The sequence below is a fragment of the Athene cunicularia genome (genome assembly GCF_003259725.1).
Source record: "Athene cunicularia isolate RWA chromosome 5 unlocalized genomic scaffold, athCun1 chr5_part1, whole genome shotgun sequence".
NCBI lineage: Eukaryota > Metazoa > Chordata > Aves > Strigiformes > Strigidae > Athene > Athene cunicularia.
In genome coordinates this window covers 243,003-253,050 of record NW_020799101.1, presented here as the reverse complement: position 1 = coordinate 253,050, position 10,048 = coordinate 243,003, and the positions used below count along the sequence as shown (strand labels likewise).

The window sequence follows — 10,048 nt, the reverse complement described above, 5'->3', positions numbered from 1 at the left end:
AGCCGCGGGGCCGGGGCACAGCCCGCGGGGCCGTCCCGGAGGAGGGGGGATGCGGGGACGGGCCCCGCGCCTCCGGGAGGTTTGTGCCCGGGGATCTGGCTCGAGAACGCCGCCGTTATCCCGGGCTCGGAGCTGCCCCTGGCACTTCGCAAAGTCGCTCTCCTTGGCCCGCTCTGAAGTGGAAAGGGAGTTTGTTCCTGTGGCCGGAGGAACGGGCTGCCCGGGGCCCGGCAGCGCAGCCGGGGCTCCCGAGGCCCGGTGCATCTCCAAGTCCCAGCGGCTGTTCCGTGGGGCTGGTTCAGGTTGTTACAGGGGCAGAGAGGCTCCAGTGCTGGCGGAATGACCCTAAATCCGCTCCCTGGAGGGCAGACTCCTGTCAGGGAGCTGACTTTGCTAGGCCTGGCTCTGCCGGTGCGCTCCCTGACGCTCGGTCCCTGTGCTCTGGTGCCCGGTCACGATTCGGCTTTCAGCGTGCTCCCTCTGGAGAGAGCAGAGACACGAGAAGATGCTCCGTGGTAGTGGAATGTCTGTCCCCTCAGCCATGGATCAGCCCTGGGCCCCGTGCCCAAGCACTGATGGCTCCAGGGGCTCTCTGCTGCCCCAGGAGCAGGGGGGCTGGTGTGTCGGCCCTGCCAGCCCCGCGCCCAGCCGGCGGAAGGGAAAGCAAGCGAGTGTCCAGCTGCCCTGGCGAAAGGGGGATGGAAAAGCCCCGTGGGAACCCAGCGGAAAATTGTGCTCAGGGCCTCGCCTATGCTAGAGGGCTCAATGGTTTGCTGCCATCCAGCACAAGCACCCCAGTCCAGGACCAGTCTGAACTGGGACCACAGCAGTGCAGCCTGGAAACGCCCCATCACAGGAGCTCCTGCACTCCCTGCCTCAGCGACCTGAGCTCTGCCCCAGCCTGAACTCCGTGCTGGACCTGGGACTGGAGTGGCACCACAGCCTTGTCACCACACCTGGCGGAGAAATGGCTCTTGGAGCCCCGGGGAGCTGGAGGGTGCGGGGGAGGTTTGCTCCCCAGTGGGTGAGATGGATGGCCCAGTTGCTGCCTGGGCAATGGCTCGGGCCCCATGTGCTCATGCCGTGCCTCTTCCAGCCTCCCCCTGCTCCTCATCCTCCGGCGGCCTCGTGGGTGCCGGCCCGCTGGGGAACTGGGGTCTCAGCGTGAACACGGGACGACCCCCGAGGCGCTGGGCTGCCCCTGGCTGATGTCTGCCCACGGAGAGCAGGCGTTGCGCTGCGGGAGACGGCGGCCTGTCCCTTCCCGGGGACACGGTGACGGGCGTGGAGGGCCAGGTGCTGTTCGGTGAGTCGCCTTCAGCTCCGTCCCAGCAGCCGAGGCTCTGCCCCGCTGACCTGTCCCAGATGCTCTTGGTGTGGTGTGGCCGGGCCCCTGCCTGCCGCCACGCAGAGCTCCGGGGCTGCTCAGAGCCAGCCCCAGCGCCCTGCGAGCAGCAGCGCTCAGCAGCGTGTTTGATTCCACATCTGAACGTGGAAATCAAAGCGAATCCTGGACCCTGGCCCAAGTGACACCGTGGGGCTGTCACTGCAGGACCTACCCTGCGTTCCCCTGCCTCTCATTCACATACACACACCCCCCAGCTGGGGTCTCTCCCTGGGGTGCTCCGGGGTGACACGGCGGGGGGTCTGTGTCTGAACACTCCCTGCGATGCCCAGGGGTGGGCTGCTTTGGGAAAGGCCTCAGTGCCCCGGGAAGGGGCAGGTCTGTGTCCTGGGGGCATATCCCCACAGGTGGTGGCAGCCGCAGGGCCCCCAGGGCTCAACCACCTCACCCTGACCTCTCCTGACAAGCACTTGCTCTGGGTTTTCTCCTACTCTAGCCTCCAGGCGCAGTGCTAATCCCTTTTTCCTGGGAGAGCCAGTAACAACCTAAAATCTTTTCCCCTTCCTAGATATTGTTTTAAAACTATTTCATCATATTCTTTTTGGCTGAAATAAGGGGAGCTTCTTGAGGAATGTGCCTGGTACATTAACACATAGAGCTGATTTTACACACTCTTTCTAACCCTTTACTCACCTCATGATGGGGCCTCGGGCCTGGGCACGAGTCACCTCACCAAGCTGTCAGGTTATGGGGTGCTGTGCTCGCCGAGCTGTCAGGTTACGGGCTGCTGTGCTCGCCGAGCTGGCTCCCCACACCCTCCAAGCCCCCGTGTCCACCCTCCATGGTGGTCAGCAGGGCCTGCCTGACCCTCATCACTTCAGGCCTCCTCCCCAGCCCCCCTCCTAAACCAGAGCCGCCCTCCCATCTGTGGCTGAAGCAGGTAACACACTGGGAGGTCACTGCCAGACTGCTGGGCAAGCAAGGCTGAGCGCTGCCACGAGAAAGGAGAAATGGCACCTCTTCTCAGCTGTGCAGAGGTCTGCAGGAGGGGCTGTTGGGGTGAACATCACCCAGCAAAGTGCTGTGTATCGGCACAAGCGGCCCTTTCCCTTCAGACACCTGCGAGTATACCCTAAAGGAGACCGGCAGCAGCCTGGGTACCGCGTGCTGTGTGTACACCCTAAAGGAGACCGGCAGCAGTGCAGCGGGTGACGCATCCACGGGCTGGAGCGCCCGGGCCACCAGCACCAAGGCAAGAGGCAGGAAAGGTTCCTCATTCAGCCAGGCTGCTGTACCACGTCAAAAAGTATTTGGAAATGGCGACGTTTACTCATCCTGGCGAGAAGAAAACTCAGTGCCTTCATCACCGAAATGTTGAGTGCTGCGCAGCATGGAGTGGGTCCCTCTCTGCCAGAGCACCTGGGAGACAAGCGCTGTGCCGGGAGCATGGTGCCAGCCTCGCCCTCCAGAAGCAGCGGGGAAGCGTGTTGAGCTACCCTGGTGCTCATTTCCTGCTTTTGGGCTTGGGTTTGGGTTTTTTTTGTTTTTTTTTTTTTTCATTTCAAGTTCTTTAGTCCGTAAGATGGGGGAGCTGTTGCATTGTGCAAAAAAAGCAGAGCCCGTTCCTGCTAATTCCCAGGCATTAGTCTCCTTGTAGCCAGCAGGCAGGAGGTGAGAGGCCGCATGCCGGCTCTCTGGGGAGCCCCAGTGCCCCCCGTTACCGCCTCGCCTGCCGGGAGGCACGGGACGAGCGGCTTCTGGAGAGGCCCCTTCCTCATCGATACTTCTCGGTTTATTTCAGAGCATTGCTCTCCGAGGTGTGCCAGCGAGTGTCACACACCAGCAGGGGTTGGTTCCCGGCTCTTGGGGCGTCTCCCAGCAGCCCCACTCTGGATCGGGCCCTGTGCTGGGAACCCCCGCGGGGGCCGGGGGGCAGGTGCCGGGGCTGTCCTGGACGGACTCAGTTCATCCACCGAAACCAGACCAAGCAGAGAGATATAAAACACCTGGAGCACATCCTTTTTTACATTTTTTAATCTTTAAAAAAAAAAAAAAACTGTTTAACTTAGATTTAAATTCATGATTATAGTAATTGCACTGTTTGCTCGATCTTTTAACAGATTTGCTCCTTGAGGAATAAAATAACATGCTGATATTCTTTGGATTTTTTTGAAATCTCCTGCATGATTATATGAAGATGCCTACCAGTTAGTATCTGGCTTTCAAAAAAGTGGCTTATATCTTTCAGTACTTTTTAATCGTTAGCCATAAGGTGGAGGACTATCACAAATAGTGCTGGATGCCCAGTACTGATCTAGCACATGCATGGATTCTGCATTGCACGAGCACCTTTTTGTCTGGGGAAGACCTTGAGGCACAGCTGAGAAGATTTTGCTGTCTAAGAGCCCCAGGCCTTGCGGGCAGGGCGACCCTCTGCACCAGCGCAGGAGCTCAGGGCATGGGGACAGCCTCTGGTGGCTTTGCTTGCGCCGGGGCTCTCTGGGCACCTCCAGCCCAGCGGCCAAGGGGCTGCTCCACGGCGGGGACCCGAGCTCTTCCGCAGCACAGCTCCAGTGTGTAGGGATCCAGGCGTGGGAGCAGGCATGGCAGATGGAGACCCTGCACGTGAAACGGGAAGGAAGAGATTTATTGCACGGTTGTAAATCAAAAAACAGAGAATAAGCCCAGTCACAACAGCAGCCTACCCCAAAAAAACCTGCTACTTGCAAGAGGCTATTTCCTTCCGCCGCGTTTCACTGTCACCTCCAGACCATGGGACAAGCATTCCCGGGACAGGCCAGGCAGCCGCAGGGAAGCAGCTGGAGGGCAGCCGCCCTGCCTCTCTAAGGCCCACGCTCCCTCCAGTTGGGTCTTTTGAAATCCTTTCTTACTCACATTTCTTTCTTATGCGATCTATTCCTTCTTTGTTGAGGTGACTTCTCAGGAGAAAATAGCAAAATCAACATCCCCAGCCTGCTCGAATTCCCTCGGTGTGTGGCAGGTCTCTGAGAGCCATGTGGAGAGCTCGTTTCCATAATAGACTGGAAAATTGTTTGCTCTTCTACCAGTTGCTGACTTAAGTGTTTTCCTTAAGCCAAATCCTGCATGGAAAAGAGTATCCGATCACTCCAGCCGTTTGCACTGTCTTCCTTCTGCATGTCTCATCTCCTCTCTTATATCCAAGCAACAGGCTGGGGGTTCACGTTCAGCTGCCTGGGATGGGAGAATGAAGAACTACCAGAGACCTCATTTATGCACACAAGGAAAAAAAAAAAATCTTTTGCTTACAGTCTTTAATTTACAGTCTTTACAGTCACAGTTTAAAGCCTACAGAAGCTCACCACTGCCATAACCACATTGAAGCGAAAAAGCTACACCAAAAATGAGTCAATTGTCACCGCAAAATTTTACTCCTGAATGCAGGCTGATGCTTTGCTCCCCAGACAAGGAATGTGCTATCCCATCGGAACAGGAAGAGCAGATTTAATGGTTATTAGGCATAAGCATCCCAAACAAGCATAACTGGAAAATAATAGGTAACTAATATTTTGGGGAAGTTGCTAATTGGAAAAAAAAATACAGAGACACACAAGCAAAAGAAGTCGAGTAATAACTCTTCAAAAGAGAGCGAGCTGGAGTCTGGCATGGATCCCCACAGCTTCTGAGCTTGTTCAATTAAAATCAACACTGAATGGGTTTTCTTTCTCTTCCATTACTCAAGCTGCATTCTTCAAAGGGATAGCAAATGAGTGATATGCATATGAAAGAACCATGGAGTATGAAATTGCAAAATGATACAGGGTTTGGATATTTGCACTTTGAGATATTAAATCTTCTGAAGGAAAATATTTGAGCAAATTCTGAATAAAGAACCCTACAGAGGAGGAAGGAAGAGCCACGAGATAAATCTAATAAGGAAGAGACTAAGCAATTTCCAAGCGCTATTGAGTTGCTTGGTTTAACCACAACACAGTATTTCCAGTGTGGGGTTTACGTGTCCATTTGGTCAGGGCAGTGAACACGCTGTCATGGCCTTTCTGACCCACCTTTCCATCCATGGCTGCCATGGGGCGGCCCCTGGGGACCACACAGGTCCCCCCGTGTGCCATGGCAGCAGGGGTTCCGCTGGCTGTGGGGCCTCGGGGACGCAGTTTGGGGACGGCAGGGCCTCAGGGTGAATGTTTGGGGTCATTCGTGGCCCCAGTCCCCACCACCCCCTTCCCTGGTGGCTGCCCTGGGGCGGCCGCGTGGCCCCTGCCCATGCAGGCAGCGATGCCGAGGGGCCACACACGAGCCTGCGGGTGGGTCGCAGTAGCTGACGTTCACTACTGGGTCTCGTGATGATTGTAACACAAACTGGGTTCAAGGTCCTGAGTCAGACTTGGATGTAACCCTTTCCAGAGATTTAGAGGTGCTAAAAATCACTTTCTTGCCCCTGGTGCCCACCCCCTGTTCTCTCTGCAGGCTCAGCACTGGGGCAGCACCCTCTGGGCAGCTCAACTCCTCGCGGTCCTTGGCTCGCAGTGAGAGGCAGAAGGCAGAGGCGGCAGCAGCAGCAGCAGTCCCTCCCCTGCCGCGGGCACCGCTGCCCTGCCCAGCACACACTTTATTACAGCTGGCAGCTGGTAAGGGCACCTAACAGACGGGTGTCACCAGTCATTTGGATCTCTCAACTTTACAGGACCAAGTACTCTAAATTAAGCTTTGTTTTATGAGCTCACTAAGAAATACAACAAACAAAGGCTCCATCTCCTTTGCCCAGACTAGTCTTTCACGCGAATTCTCTTACTGACCCCCCAAGTCATGAGGTGTCATACCTTAAAACCCGTCACTCTGAACTCATGCACCGGTGAGTAAGTCGTCCCTAGCTGAGGGTGGGTGCTCATCGCTCCCCCCCGATGCTGTGCGGGCATCCCCTGCGTCACTCTGGGAAGCACGAAAGCCCCAGCAGCCCGGCTCTGTGGCTGCACCTCCAAAGCGCCGCAGGTAAGCGGCTGTTTCACACCTCCCAGCCGGAGGGTCAGCCCTCCCTGTTCCCAGGAGTCGGCAGATTCTGACGGAGCTGGCTGGCGCTCGCTCTGCCAAGGTGCTGGCTGCAGGGCACAGCCAGCTGCAGGGCACCGCCGCTGCATCCTGGCACTGTGCCTCCTTCTGGCCACCCCTCCTGGCTACCCAGTGCTCGCTTTGGGCCACTGGCGCAGCTCCCAGCCCACACCAGGCCTTGGCATGAGCCACATGAGCCAGAATCTGAGCAGGAGGCACAAAGGGCCAGGTATTCCCATCATTTCTTTATTTTGGGAGGGGTGCAAGGACAGGGCTAGGGCTACCTGCTGCATAGCTGTGCCCATTCTTGGTCTTAGTCTGCCAGCCTGCTTTATTTTTAATATTATGTACAGTTTAAAAGGCATTAAAAGTCACCTCCTTGGCACTGAATCTTGTATTTTCAGGAACATGCTGCATGGAAAACACTTAGACAGTTGCCTTAGAAGACTTCCAGCCCTGACGGTCTCTCTAATCGCACAAGACTTCCATGCTGTGTTTAAAAATCTCAGAATGCCATGACTTGATGGTAATTAGTGATAATTGTTTCACACACAAGCACTGTATTTGACTAATAACTCCCTTTACAAGAGTCAGGGAGATCAGGGACGCCTGGGTCAAGAACCGTCGCTGTTAATTACCCTTTTACTCCTCCCGTTGCTAACACAAGCTTGTCCACAGCTTCTGCTGGTGTTGACCTTTCAAGGACGGGACGCTCAGCCCTGCGAGGTCTTGAGCACCACAGCACTGTGCTCAGACAGCGGAAGCAGGTTCAAGTGCTGCATCCCAGGTCCCCTTCAAAAGCGGCAAACACGGATCATCATTTCTTAAGGAAAAGAGGCAGGTGTGCCAGCCTGGCCTGACCTGCCGCAGAGCGCGGGCCAGCAGCCACACACTCATGGGTTTTGCTGCTGTTTGAAGTTCTTCTGGAGACAAACCCAGGCTGGGTTAGAGAAAAACAACTTCAATTGACAGAATTCGAACAGCCCCTTGGGTAAGTTGCTCCAGTGACTTACTATTCTTATTGTTAAAAATGTGCATCTTACTTCTACTTTTAAGCTTCCTATTGAAGCTTCCAGACATGGATTTTTTTTTCTTTTTTTAAGGGATAACCCCTGAAGAGAAATATTTCTCAGGCAGTGGGTAATGTGTGCTGTGAATGGCCATGGGCTAACAGGAAGGGATCAGGAGATATTAAGGACTGTACTGCCATCTCCAGCCATAACCCTCCCTTCCCGTCCTGCCCTGGAGGTCACACGCCTGCGCCTGGGGAAAGTCACACTCGGGAAGTTGGAGAATGAGGACGGTGCAGATCCTGCCACACAGGCTTGAGCAAATGTGGCTGCAAAACAGGAGCTGATCATTGGAAAAGGTTTAGAAACTCTGCAAATCACAGGAAAATGGTTATCGGATGGTTTTCCCCTTGTGTCAGTACTGCCAGGCTGCGCTGGGGTCACACCATCACGCCCTGGGGCAGTGGGTGTCATCTGTCGGGCCAGACCCTGCTCTGGGCACTTGCCGGCTCCAAAAGTCACAGTTTCTGCCATGGGGGTTCACCCTCTCGAGGGCTGACAAGGGCAATGAAGGGACCCCACAGGGCACGGCAGGCGCCTGGCACTGCCGCCGAGATGCCTCCCCACACCTGGACCCCCCCAGCCCCTGGCCTGGCTGCTTCCCGGGAAGGTCGGGGACAGAGACCCCCAGAGCCAGGCATCCCCTGCACCCCGGGGGGGGTCAGCCCCTTCCTTCTGCTCGGGGTCTGGTCCCCACAGCCGAGTGCCCACACCAGCCTGAGCCCCGTGCCCAGTGGGGTCCAGAGCTGCCACCACACGCCTCGCTCCTGAGCATCACCCTCCTCTGCTGTGATCCTGCCTGCCCAGCAAAGCTGCTGCCTCGCCCAGCTCTGCTCTGCTCTCCAGAAGGAAGTGTGTGACTATCAAACAGTTAATTAGATTCTCTGACTTCTGAAAAAATAAACCAATCTCGACCACTGTTATTTTACAGACTTGGAAGCAAGACTGCGAAGATGCAGTGCCCTTATGAAGCCAGTGAGCAGCATGAATACACAACGTGAATGTGCATTCAGTGTGTGCAGGAACATGAAATCATACAGGGAACGTGAACTGTGTTTCCAGAAAATGTCCCTTGCGAGGCAATGACCAAGCACTTCAGATGGCTGCATGGCACAGCAGTTGTCTCTACACACCGCAGCTCTGGAAGCGCTCCTCTCTGCCTTAGAGATAATACCCTTCAGAAATGCCTCTCCCGTTACCGAGAGACCGCCCTGCCACAGCCGAACCTCCCTGTCTCTGTCTCCCCGCTCGCAGAGATCTGGACGTGTTTCCGCAGCTCGGTGTCAGTTCTGCATTGCCAATGGCAGACATCTTAATGAAAAGCATCTTCCCGTCAGCGGCGGCGCCAGCTCCCAGCAGTGCTCCTGATTAGCCCGCGCAGGAGCTGGCGCTCGACGCTGACCTGAAAATCTGCTTACCTGATTTCCGAGTGGGAGGGAGCTCAGGGCTGCTGGCGGCTGAAACGGGGATGCTCAGCACAGAAACCTCTGCTCAGCCTAACTAATGCCTTGCTGGCCTTCCGCGGCCCTGGCACCAAGGCGCGGGGCTGGGGCATTCTGGCTTCTTCTGCTTTGAGAAGACACATCCTTGGCTTTCCCCTGGATTTCTCAGTGAAGCCCCAAAGGCGCCGCCTGTGCCCGGGTTTCTGGGTACGGCAGCGAGCTGGCACAGAAGCAGCTGAGGCATGCTGGCTTTTCCTGTCGCAGCACTTTTCTATATGTCCCCACCAAGAGACTCTGCCTGTGCTCACTCAGCGATGCGACCTGCAGGTGCTTTTCTCCCTGTCAGTGTTACTGGGGGGGTTGCAGTGGGATGCAGAGGTGCCAGGGAGCCCCCATGCCCGAGTGCTGGGTGGGCACAGCGCAGAACCGAGCTCACCTAGTTTGACTCCCAGCCCACCAGTCAGGCTGCCAGGGAGCAGAGCACCGAGGCTGGGAGCTGCGTTTGCAGCAAGAACCACAGCTGCTCAGGCTATTATTCCCCAGTGGAAACAGAGACCATTTTTCCATGTGGCGACCTTTGTCTCTATTGAATCACAGAATCATTCTGGTTGGAAAAGACCTTGAAGATCATTTAGTCTAACCGTTGCTGAGCGCCGCTGCCCACCGCTGTCCCTCCGTGCATGTGCTGCTCTGCGTGGCAGCTTCTCCCGCGGGCGGAGCACGGTGGCCCCGGGGCCGCTGCCGAGCAGCTCCCCACTGCAGCCGTGCCCCCACCGGCCGCTCCTTGCCTGCCCAGCGGCTACCCGAGGTGTCACCATCCTGCCAAGATTAAATGACACTTTCCTGGAGGCTGTGCGCATCGGTCCGTGCGTTCCGCGGTCCGTGATGACCCTTACCGGGGAGTCGGTCATTAAGGAAATGTTACTTCTGGGGAGCTCAGCTGCAATCCGCTCTCTGGAACCTGGCTTGTCCGAGTCCCAAAAGACCCATATCCACTTGTCTTTACCTGCTGTATCTTCTCAATTTCTCCTACGACTTTGCACACTGCTGAGGACTAGCCTAAAGATTCCTGTTTTCTCATCTCACTTCAGCCCCTTTCTTAAAATACAGGAACAAGTGAAACTTCCCCCCCCCCCCCCCCCCACACC

The 10,048-nt window shown here is 56.2% G+C and overlaps 1 long non-coding RNA gene across 1 annotated transcript; it reads left to right on the top strand.

Annotated features, from left to right (window-relative positions):
• The first annotated feature begins 211 nt into the window (after nt 1-211).
• On the top strand, nt 212-10,032 carry LOC113480765. Its single transcript, XR_003398526.1, has 3 exons — nt 212-2,089; nt 2,122-3,552; nt 5,810-10,032. It is a non-coding gene; the product is annotated as an uncharacterized LOC113480765 (long non-coding RNA).
• The last annotated feature ends 16 nt before the right edge of the window (nt 10,033-10,048 follow it).